Consider the following 11,178-nt stretch of genomic DNA (forward strand, 5'->3'; position numbering starts at 1 on the left):
TATATATATATATATATATATATATATATATCACATTTTTTTATCCATTCATCCACTGAAGGGCATCTAGGTTGGCTCCACAGTTTAACTATTGTGAATTGTGCTACTATAAACATCAATGTGCTGTGTCCCTGTAGTATGCTGTTTTTAAGTCCTTTGGGTATTGTCCAAGGAGAGGGATAGCTGGGTCAAATGGTGGTTCCATTCCCAGATTTCCAAGGAATCTCCATACTGCTTTCCATATTGGGTGTAGCAATTTGCAATCCCACTAGCAATGTATGAGTGTGCCTTTTCCCCCACATCCTCGACAACACTTATTGTTGTTTGTCTTCATAATAGCTGCCATTCTGACTGGAGTGAGATGAAATCTTAGAGTGCTTTTGATTTGCATTTCTCTGATTGCTAGAGATGATGAGCATTTTTTCATATATTTGTTGATTGATTGTTAAGCCTGGAAACTCAGCCATAGTCTAGATCAGCCTCTATGATCTGCCCACTCTTTCCTTTACTGTTAATGGTGGCCACCTTGACGACATATAAAACAACAGATTTGGGTGGGATGGATCCTTCAATCTCACCAGCAGTCTCCCTACCTGTCACGGCAGCAGCTTTATCTTTTACTAAGCCTGGACACCCACTTCCTGTCACTGCTTACAATGCTTCACTTTGGGATCCCAAAGCAGTGGCACTCAGTCAACTTCCAGCGAGGCTGCAGGTAGGGAGGGCATCTTTTAGTGATGCTCTGCTACTGTGCCTCTTCACTTGCAGCTTGGCTGCCTCTAGCCCCAGCCCCTCCCTCTTGTGAGTTTTGCTGAAAGCAGCAAGAAACTGCCAAAAGCACACCAGACTTTCAACACCCTGCTTTTTTTTTTTTTAAATCTAGTCCCCAGTTCTACAGCCTGCGTCTTCCATAGAACAGCAAGCAAATGTTTGACCAAAGGTTTTGCCAACATGTAACTAGAGGTAGCAGCTTTCCAGGCTGTGACATCTGAATTTTCTCTCTCTCTCTCTCTCTCTCTCTCTCTCTCTCTCATTCACTCTCTCTCTTTTTGTACCAGAGATTGAACTCAAGGGCACTCAACCACTGAGCCATATCCTTAGCCCTATTTTTATTTTATTTTATTTGAGACAGTATCACTGAGTTGCTTAGCACCTTGCAGTTCCTGGGGCTGGCTTTGAACTGGCAATCCTCCTGTCTCAGCCTCCCAAGCCACTGGAATTACAGGCATGTGCCACAGCGCCTGTCAACACTTGAATTCTTCATAATCTTCTTCCAGTCAACTGGCCATGCATTTTGAAGTTGGATACATTGCCTCATCTAGAAAGTCACCACCATCTGGCATTGTCTTGAGCCAGCCATAGGCTGTGTGTGTGACCTGTAAGCATTTGAGCAGCTGAGGGGATTGGAGTGATGCTGCTCTGACTGAGCTGTGTGACATATGTGCCCTTTTTGCTCCTTCTGCCTATGATCCCCACGCAGCTTGAGATGGGAGTGGCTTTCCAAGGTGTCAGTCAATCTGTGGATCATAAGACACCACCAAGTAACCCCTGAAACCCAACCCTTGCTTTATTTGGGTTGAACTTTCTCGAATGTCCTCCCATCAATAAGTAGGAGGGTTTCAGGCATGCTGTCTCTTTTTTTTGTCTGTCTCTCTTGCCTCCCATGTGGGAGCTGAGGTCAAGGAGCCGCCACTGAACACCAAGAAAGGCATTTTCTGTCTCTGTGTGGTTATTTAGTAGCCAGCCCAGTTCACCTGGAGTGATCCTGACTCATTCAGTTGCATGTCACAGCAGGGCATATTCTTTGAGTTAGCCCTGGAGCTAGACTTAGCTAATTAGAATTGTGATAAAGCCAGATACTGCACTTACAAATGGAGATGAAGATCTAGGTCAGTAGAGGGCCTCAAAAATGTGGAGTAATTTGAATTCTATAAAGAAAAAAGCCTGAGGATGTTTGTTGGTTAACACATACTTTAGCTATCTGTCCTATTAGGCTTGGTCTCACTGTCCAGGCAGACACTGAGCAGTTACCTTTTCCTGAAGTTAAAGAATTATGACACACTGTTCAGGAAAGTGGCATAAATAGTAGTTTTACCCTCAATATGATCAAGGGACTAGGAATGGGATATGCCTTAGTTCATTGTAATTGGAAGGCATTAGTTAAAATGGTTACTTTTCCTGCTCAGAATACTGTGTTTTTGCAAGAGTGTTCTAACTTGGCTTGTGTCCAGGCTGAAGATAATGCTCAAGGAAACATAAACATTAATCATGATGATCTTTTCAGAGTTGGGCAATGGGCTGCTTTACATCAACAAGCTCAGTTGCCTGTCCCCGCCATTGCTCATCAGAACACTTGTATGTAAAGCGTGGCATCAGAGTCCCGACACCCAGGACCCCTCTAAGTCATCTGCAGTAATCCAATGAACTCCCAGAGAGCCCTTCATAAATTTTGTTAATCACTTAACCAAAGCAATAGAGCAACATGTTGACAACTTGGAAGCTGCTAATATTTTAACCAAACAATTGGCATATACAAATGCCAAACAAGATTGCAAAGAAGTAATGAAGTCTATTCAATTGTATTCTACTTTGTCAGATATGATAAAGTCATGTCAGAATGCAGGGATGGAAACTCATAAAGCCACTTTGCTTGCTACTACATTAAACCCCCTGATAAATTATGTTAAAATTACAAGGAACCTGGTAATCTTCAAAAGGACTGTAGGGTTAAAAGGGAGACTCAGAAACATCCCAAACACAAGTGCCATATATGTCAAAAAGGTTTTCATTAGGCCAATCAATGTTGATATAAAACTGATATGTTGGGAAACCCATTTTGGGTCCCCCCCCCATGCAAACCCAGGCAAAAGGAAGGGGAATCCATTTTTCCAGCCCCATCCCTGACAGGAATGCTTCCAGTTCAAACAGAACATCCTTCCAGATATCCTTTCGTGCCACTAGAGGGAGAGCTGGCTTAGATTTAATTATTGCTAAAGATGTCCAAGTACAACTTCCTGGGGAGGTATGTAAAATTGCCACGCAGATTCAAGGGCCTTTACCTAAGAAAACTTTTGGATTAATTTTGCCTCGTTCCCATATTGCTAAAGAAGGAATAGTCATCATTCCTGGGACGATGGATTCTGATTATACTGGTACAGTATATATCCAGGTGTGGTCCCATATGCCTTTAAGCCTCCCCAAAGGATCTTCTATTGCTCAATTGATTGTAGTCCCCTATATTCCAGCTCAACAACCTTTAATGAAAGGGGAAGTACAAGGTCTGCCTCCACTGTCATTGGAGCATGTTTTCCAATCACTGAAAGTAGACCTTAATTGACTCTTTGTTTAAATGACCAGCCAACTACAGGACTGTAGATACAGGTGCAGATGTCACCATAATTCCTCTTTTGGTATGGCCTCATTCATAGCCACTTCAAAAGGCTACCCAGGTCTGGGGCATAGGGGGCAGTAAAGAGCAGGTATCCAAGAGCTTCCCGGGGTTACCATGTTTGGCCCCTTCCAACACATGACTAATCATCAGTCATATTCAGCCATATGTTATGGCAATACCTTTTCCTATATGGAAAACTTCAAATGTCTGAGGAATTGCCTTTTTTTTGTAGGGGCCTCTGCAGATCTGGCTGACTTACCACTAAATTGAAATGTTACCACCTCTGTCTGGGTTGAACAATGGCCATTGTCAAAGGAAAAGAGGGTAGCTGCAGAGGCCCTTATTCAAGAACAATTACAATTGGGACATGTAAATCTTCTACTAGTCCTTGGAGTACACCCATTTTTGTTATAAAAAAGAATTCAGGAAAATGGAGACTATTGAAAGATTGAAGAGAAACTAATAAAGGTATCCAACCTATGGACTCACTCCAGTGTGGATTGTCAAACCCAATGTAATTCCTCAAAATTTCTCTCTATATGTCATTGACTTAAAGACTGTTTTTTTTTTATTATTCCCCTCTTTCCTGATGATTAGGAAAAATTTGTCTTTACTGTCCCCATTTTAAATCATCATAAGCCTACTAATAGAAAGTTCCATTAGAACTTCATTAGAAAGTTCTCCCACAAGGGATGCTAAAGAGTCCAACATTATGTCAACATTTTGTTAATAATGCTTTGCTCCCTTTGCATCAGAAATTTCCTCACTTACTTGTTTATCATTATATGAATGATATTTTACTTGAAGGACAAAACATCACAGATGAAATTCTACATTTGTTACAGGAAGTATTATTACAATACTTAGAATAGAAAAGAATACAAAAGAATAGATAAGGTTTAATGTCAAATCCCTATCAGCTACTTGGGACATACATTACTTCAAAGATATTCAATTCCTCACATCCCAAATTTAACCTTTACTTCTAAATTTTCCTTGGCTCATTTACAGCAATTTCTAGGACATTTGAACTGGGTACGCCCTAATATTCCATTAACTACTGATATGTTCTCTCCTTTTTCCAGATATTAAAGAAACTACAGGAACCTACATCCACCCTTTACCTGACTCCTCCTCTAAAACAAACTTTACAAAAATTAACAAGAAATTGTCAACAGTAATGATGGATCGACTTTCTGTATCAAATGTGCCATTATTAATAGTAATTTTCATTGGAAAATCCATGTTTTTGCAGCGAAGATTGTCATTTAAAATAAGAAATTATATATACTAAAATGTTTATACTTTCCTCATTTTTCAGGCCACAATGTTTTGTATTTTGCTGATATGTATGCACAACTGGTTGCTGATGAGCCACACTAGAATTTTATCCTTAACAGGCACAGACATTCATATTCTATACCTAACTTATCGAAAAACTTTACATCTCCAATGCTTACAATTCTCCTCCTATTATCAAGCTGTATTAACAGATTTTTTTTTAGCACCAATTGCTTTTCACAGACCTCATGATAGACTCTTCTCTTTGATATGTCAGTTACGCATTCCCCCTCCTCCTTGATTTCTACTATTCCTCTTACAGATGGATTGATGATATATGCAGATGGAGGTGAACAAAGGGTAGTATCTGTTTTTATTAATGGTGAATGAACTGGCTATTATACCCTGCCTCAAATCTCTCCTGAGTGAGCTGAATTAGCCGCCATTATTTTGGCGCTGAGATTATTTCCTACTACTTTAAATGTATTACAGATTCTCAATGTATAGCTAAACTTGTTCCTCATATTTATGTAGCTGTGTTATCCCCTCATTTGGATTCCAATTTACTCTCTCTTTTTTTAACCCTTCAAACCCTTTTACAGCATCATACATCCCCTATCTTCCTTGATCATATATGCAGCCGCACCAAGATTCCTGACCTCTGACATGGGGTAACACTGACTGAGGCACTGCTGTGAGATCTTTTTATCCTTTATTTTCAGATGCTGTAGAATCTCATGGATTTTTTTTTTTCATCACAATGCCCACTCACTAATGAAGATGTTTTTCATTTCTTCCCATCAGGTTCGTACATTGTTAATAACTGTTCTCACTGTACACATTTCCAGGCTCCTAGGTGGGAATCTGTAAATCCACAAGGCCTACATTCTAACGCACTTTGGCAGAAGGATGTTAGCCATTTCCCTCCCTTTCATCCTTATTCTTTTCTCCATGTTTCTATCGGCACTCCTTCTGGGTTTATTTGGACTAGTGCCCATAGGTCTGAAAAGGTATCTCCTTGCATTTCCCATTTATTTCTCTGCTTTGCCACTATGGGAAAGTCTGCTCGTTTAAAAACAAATAATGCACCTTTATATACATCTCATGCTTTGCACAATTTTGTACTCATTGGAATATAATTTTAACCCCTTGAATTCCTCATAATCTTATTGGACAATCCTTGGTTGAACAAGCACATCGTACCCTGAAGATATGCCTCATAAAACAAAAACAAAAAGGGGACCTAGCCCCTCTCATGTTAATAATGCCTTAAATATTGCTTTATTTACAGTTATGCACTCAACATGCAATATGAAGATGATACTCACAATTGGTCATCTTCCTTGGATAGACACTTTATTCCCAAATAACTGTTGCCAAAAATGTATGTAAAATACAGGATTCCACCAGACCCAGGGTGGCAGGATCCTGTGCCTCTGAGCACATGGGGAAAAGAATATGCTGCTGTGCTTACACTGACAGGCCGTGTTTGGATTCTGGCTCAGTGTGTGGGACCTTTCAATCACAAGTTGGCATCAGACACTTCACCATCCAACCCCCAAGTTTCATTTGACCCTGGGTGAGAAGGATTCCACCAAACAAAAGGATGGTTACTCTCCTCAAAAGAGAAGGAACACCCCAGAGGGCCCCAAGATACTGGAGCTTTGGTGACTTGGGGAGATATAAAATCATTAACAGCCTCAGATCAACAGCTGTTAGCTCAAATGGGATTAGAATGCAATCAGGGAAATTTGGTTACTGCTTTGTTTGCTGAACTTACACAAAACTCTGTAAATGTTTTGATTCTTATGATAATGTTCTGCTGTTGTACCCCAGCTATAGGGAATCCAGTTAAATCAGACTCCTTGACTTCTAGAGCCCATTATAATATCTGGGTTTGCCTGACTAAAATTGTCAATTTATCCATCAGGATATGAATATAGGGAGTGTATTGGTCTCTTGCCTTCTTCCTGTGTTCCATTTGGCACATGAAATTGCAAATATGACAATATTCTCCAAAGAAGGCATCCAAAATCTAATATCCTACAAAGATTCTTATAATTGGGGAAACCCTCAGTATGCTTAACCCCCAGTGCTATGATGTTACTTACACCCACTGTTGCCTTAAACGCAACTGATATTTGTGCTGAGACCAAAACTTTACACATAAATTTATTCCTTTTGGACAGCCCTCATTTCACTTACCAAGGTGGAGCCCATCATGTATGGAAATGGTTATATCCCCTTACCACCAGGGGTGGTTCTTTTCTTCTGGGGCATATACCTTTAATTATATACCTGCTAATATATCTCATGGTACCCATTGTTGTCTTAGCCAATTGACTGTGTTTCTACCATCCCCACAGAATCTTATAGGCCACTTTCCTGCACAGTGTATTCATAAAAGAACTATCCTCCTTGATGAAAACTGATCATTCAGTAAGGCTTCTCTCTAAGACAGAATTTTGAAGCTCTAACATTCTCCTTGGTGGGCATCCCTGGTCTTTCAGGCTTACAAAACAATCATGAAATTGGCCTGTGTTATGGTAAAAAATATCAATCATACCTCTATAATAATCAATATCCTAAGTGAAGAGCAAAATAACATTGTCAAGCCCTGATCGGGCTGCAATTGATTATTTATTGTTATTACATCATAAATACTGTCCTGAACTTAAAAATATGTGTTGCTTTAATTTAAGTGATAATAGTAATTCCATTTCACAGGAGTTAGAGTGTCTTAAAAACATCGTTAAAAAAGTCCAACAGGATGATGGAGGTTTAGATTTGTTAGATTGACTATCTTCCTGGTTACCCAATTTTACTTGGATTAAACAATTATTCATGAATGGATGTTTACTAATACTGGGATTGTTATATTGTGTTTACTGCTATCGATGCCTACCCTATTTTTTTGTCTCCACCAACATTAAAGAAAAACAAGTGTTATTCATCCAAAAGGACATACATAAAAGAAAGGGGAGCTGTAGGGATTCTGGCTGTGGGTATGTACAAGGCAGCATTCCTCTGATGACCAAACTCCCTGAGGGTAACAGGCGCCCTGTTACCCACACTTGAAATATTCTATAGTTTCTCCCTGGGACTAGTAAGAGGACTAAATCATGCTCAATGCCTAGCTGCTATGGTAATGTCCTCCATGACAGGGCTCTGTGCTAGAGTCTTATCAGCCTCAACCTTAATCTCAGACACTCAGCTTCTGGGATAAAGGAACTCTTAGACATCACCAATGTGTCACTGAACCTAAACCTGTGCACAATAACAGTAAATTTATAAAATGAGCAATATGTGCTAATGATGTCAATGACTTAGTGTAACCAATGGATATAAATAAAGCTGGCAGCTCAGATGAGAAGCCCCTTTTACTTTGCCCCTTCACTTTGTTGCTTCTGCCTCTGTCCTTCTTACAGTGGAATGTCCAGTTTCCAATGGGTTACACCCAATTCTGGAGCCAGGAGAGCAGTCTCCTTAGCTGAGCCAAGACAGAGATCACATGCTTTGCACAACCATTGAGTGGGAGGAGTCACAAAATAGGTTGCAATGGCAAACATAAATCTCCCTGGCTCAGGGCTAAGTGAAGACGCTCTAATATTTCATGGGTGGCATCACACAAGATTCAGTAGGTCTGGTGTGGAGCCTGACATTCGACTTTCTCACAGACTCCCAGGTGATACCAGAACTGCTGCTCTTTGGTCCACACTTTGAACAGCAAGGCATTAAAATATGAGAATGGATTAGAACGAAAATACGAGCTCTCCATAGAGTTAACTCCAGTGTTGGGGGAGGTAATCAGAAGGGACCCATCCATATCAGTGATTTTTACCACTGGTGATTTTCCACATAAACTATGTAGGGATAAAGAAGTAGGAAAACAGGACAAGATGCCATGTTGTTTTCTGGGTGGTAGATGTGTGAGTAACTGTTAGTCAGTTCTCCATTACTAAAGCAAATACCTGAGAAAAATCCACTCATAAAGTGAAAACGTTTATTTTGGTCCAAGCTTTTGATTTTTCAGCCCAGAATTGGATGGGCCTGTGTGGAGGCAGCACAGAATGACAGAAGTATACAGTGGAGCAAACTGCTTGCCTCCTAGTTGGGAGTCAAAAGTGGGGGCACAGGCTGGGGCCACTCAAAGGCACTTCTCCAGTGACCTGAAGACCTCTCACTAGGCCTGGCTCTTGACAATCCCCCCACCTCCTCACAGCACCAGAAGTTGGGGACCAAGCCTTCACCACAGGGGCCTTTGGAGCATTTCAGACCCAAACTGTAGAAGTAATTATTATTTTCTGCTTCCAGTTTTCTGCATTTTTCAAATTTCTTCACAAAAAAAGGGAGTAAAAGGAGTAAAGAAAGCAGAGTTTTAAGCTGCATGCTCTCGGAGGCTCTAGAACAACCTCTTCCCTCTTAGCACTTCCAGAGACTGAAGTTCTTTGGCTCGTGGCTCTTCCTCTGTCTTCAGAGCCAGCACCTGGCATGACCCTCTCTCTGCTTCTTTCCTCCGTCTCCCTCTTCCACTTGGAATGATTTTTGGATTTCGCCAAGCCCATCCAGATAGCACAGGATGATCTGCACCTCAAATTCAGCTGATGGGGAATGGAATCCTCCTCTGCCATGGAGCCTAACATGCTCACAGGGTGCTAGCACATGCACATGTCTGGGGGAACCTCATTCTGCTAGGGAGTCTTCCCTGCCCTGCTCCAGCCTCCAACCCAGCCCCTGTGTTCTCCTGCCTCGGCTTGTCTTTGTTCTTCTGATTCAGGTTATTTCTCCCACTATTTTCTAGAAAGTAACATTCTTCTCCTCCTTTCCTCCTCCTCCTCTTCTTTCTTTTTCACCTCCTTATAACAAAAAAGGCACAATTAAAAGACAACTAGAACATGACAGACCAATTCAAGTCTAGGTACAGAGAGTACTCACAAGACACATTTGGGGAAAGCCTGTGGGAAACCTCAGAATCCACAGGGCCCTGGGCAGAGTGCTCAGAAATTTCCTGTCTCAGCAGAATGAACAATTAGTTCTAGATTCAATGTTGTTCTGCTCCCACCTAACAAATATTAAAAGCAAGATCCAAAAGGATCAAATTGTTTCCAAGTAATTTAACTATATCTCAGAACAAAGCTCAAAAATATTTTTAGAGCCGGGCACAGCGGTACATATCTGTAATATCAGTGGCTCAGGAGGTTGGTGTGTTCAAAGCCAGCCTTAGCAACAATGAGGCACTAAGCAGCTCAGTGAAAGCCTGTCTCTAAATAAATACAAAATAGGGCTTGGGATGTGACTCAACTGGTGAGTGGCCCTGAATCAACCCCCAGTATCCCCCACCCACAAATGTACAAAAGTAAAGATGATCCAATCACAATGTCTGGTATTCAATTTATAAAGTTACCTGGCACATAAAGAAGCAGGGAAATATGATCCCAATGAGGAGAAATGTATAAATTAATTAAAACTGACCCAGAGGTTAGGCTCAACGGGAACATTAAGATCCTAATATAACTCAACTCCTCAGATGAAAACTAACAATTGTGAGATAAAACATTTACAAATATATTAAAGGGAATCCTTTGAGTAGAAGGAAAATGATACCAGATAAAGTTAGGAATCTGTCCAAAGTAGCGAGGAGCACCAGAAACAGTAATTGACTGTTCAAACAACATAATAACAATGTAGTGTGCAGTTTTAACAGGTCAATGTAAACTGTGTGACCAAAAGAACACAAGGTCTGGGAGGGGAGAGGTGGAAGAAGACTGTCGTGATGCTCTTGTTCTGTACATAAAGTATAAACTCTCCATCCCCTGGGGGAACACACCCCTAATGACCTAAGGACCTCCCCTGAGTCTCCTTAGAGGTGATGATTTAACTCCAAAAGACCCAGGCTATTGTTATCACTCTACCAAATACCCATTAGAAGATTTTTAATCTTTTTCCAATGCCATTGGGAAGCATTGTATCTGGCTGCAGTAACATAGATATATTTATAATCAGCATGGCATTCAAGCCTTTCTTTAAGCTTGAGGGCATAAAGCTCATTTCTAATATTTATTATGGTGGCTTCTAGAGTGTCCACCTTAGTTTCAATTCTTTCATTAAAATTTATCTGATTATGGAGAGCTTTGGAAGTATTTTAGCCAAATTATTAAGAAATTACACATGTTGTAAGTTTTAAGACATAGCCACAGAGGCTGTAATTGTAGAAACAATGAATGAAAGTAAAGTAGCTACTCTAAAGATCATGAGACCAAGAGCTCACTTAGTCTGGTTAATGGGCATGCACCTGTTGCAAAGCCTGAACACCAACTTCAGCTTACCATGGTTCTTAAATATGGTCTGGTAATAAGACAAAGGGGGTTTGATAAAGGATCAATGTGTTTATTTCCCTTTATTATAACTAGTGGTGTACTTAGTTATGTTGCATTTTTTACAGGCCACAAAATATTTACCATCCTTTCTTTAATTCTCACATTTCCAATAATTAGAGCATAAGGAGA

The sequence above is a fragment of the Marmota marmota genome, unplaced genomic scaffold (genome assembly GCF_001458135.2).
Source record: "Marmota marmota marmota unplaced genomic scaffold, marMar, whole genome shotgun sequence".
NCBI lineage: Eukaryota > Metazoa > Chordata > Mammalia > Rodentia > Sciuridae > Marmota > Marmota marmota.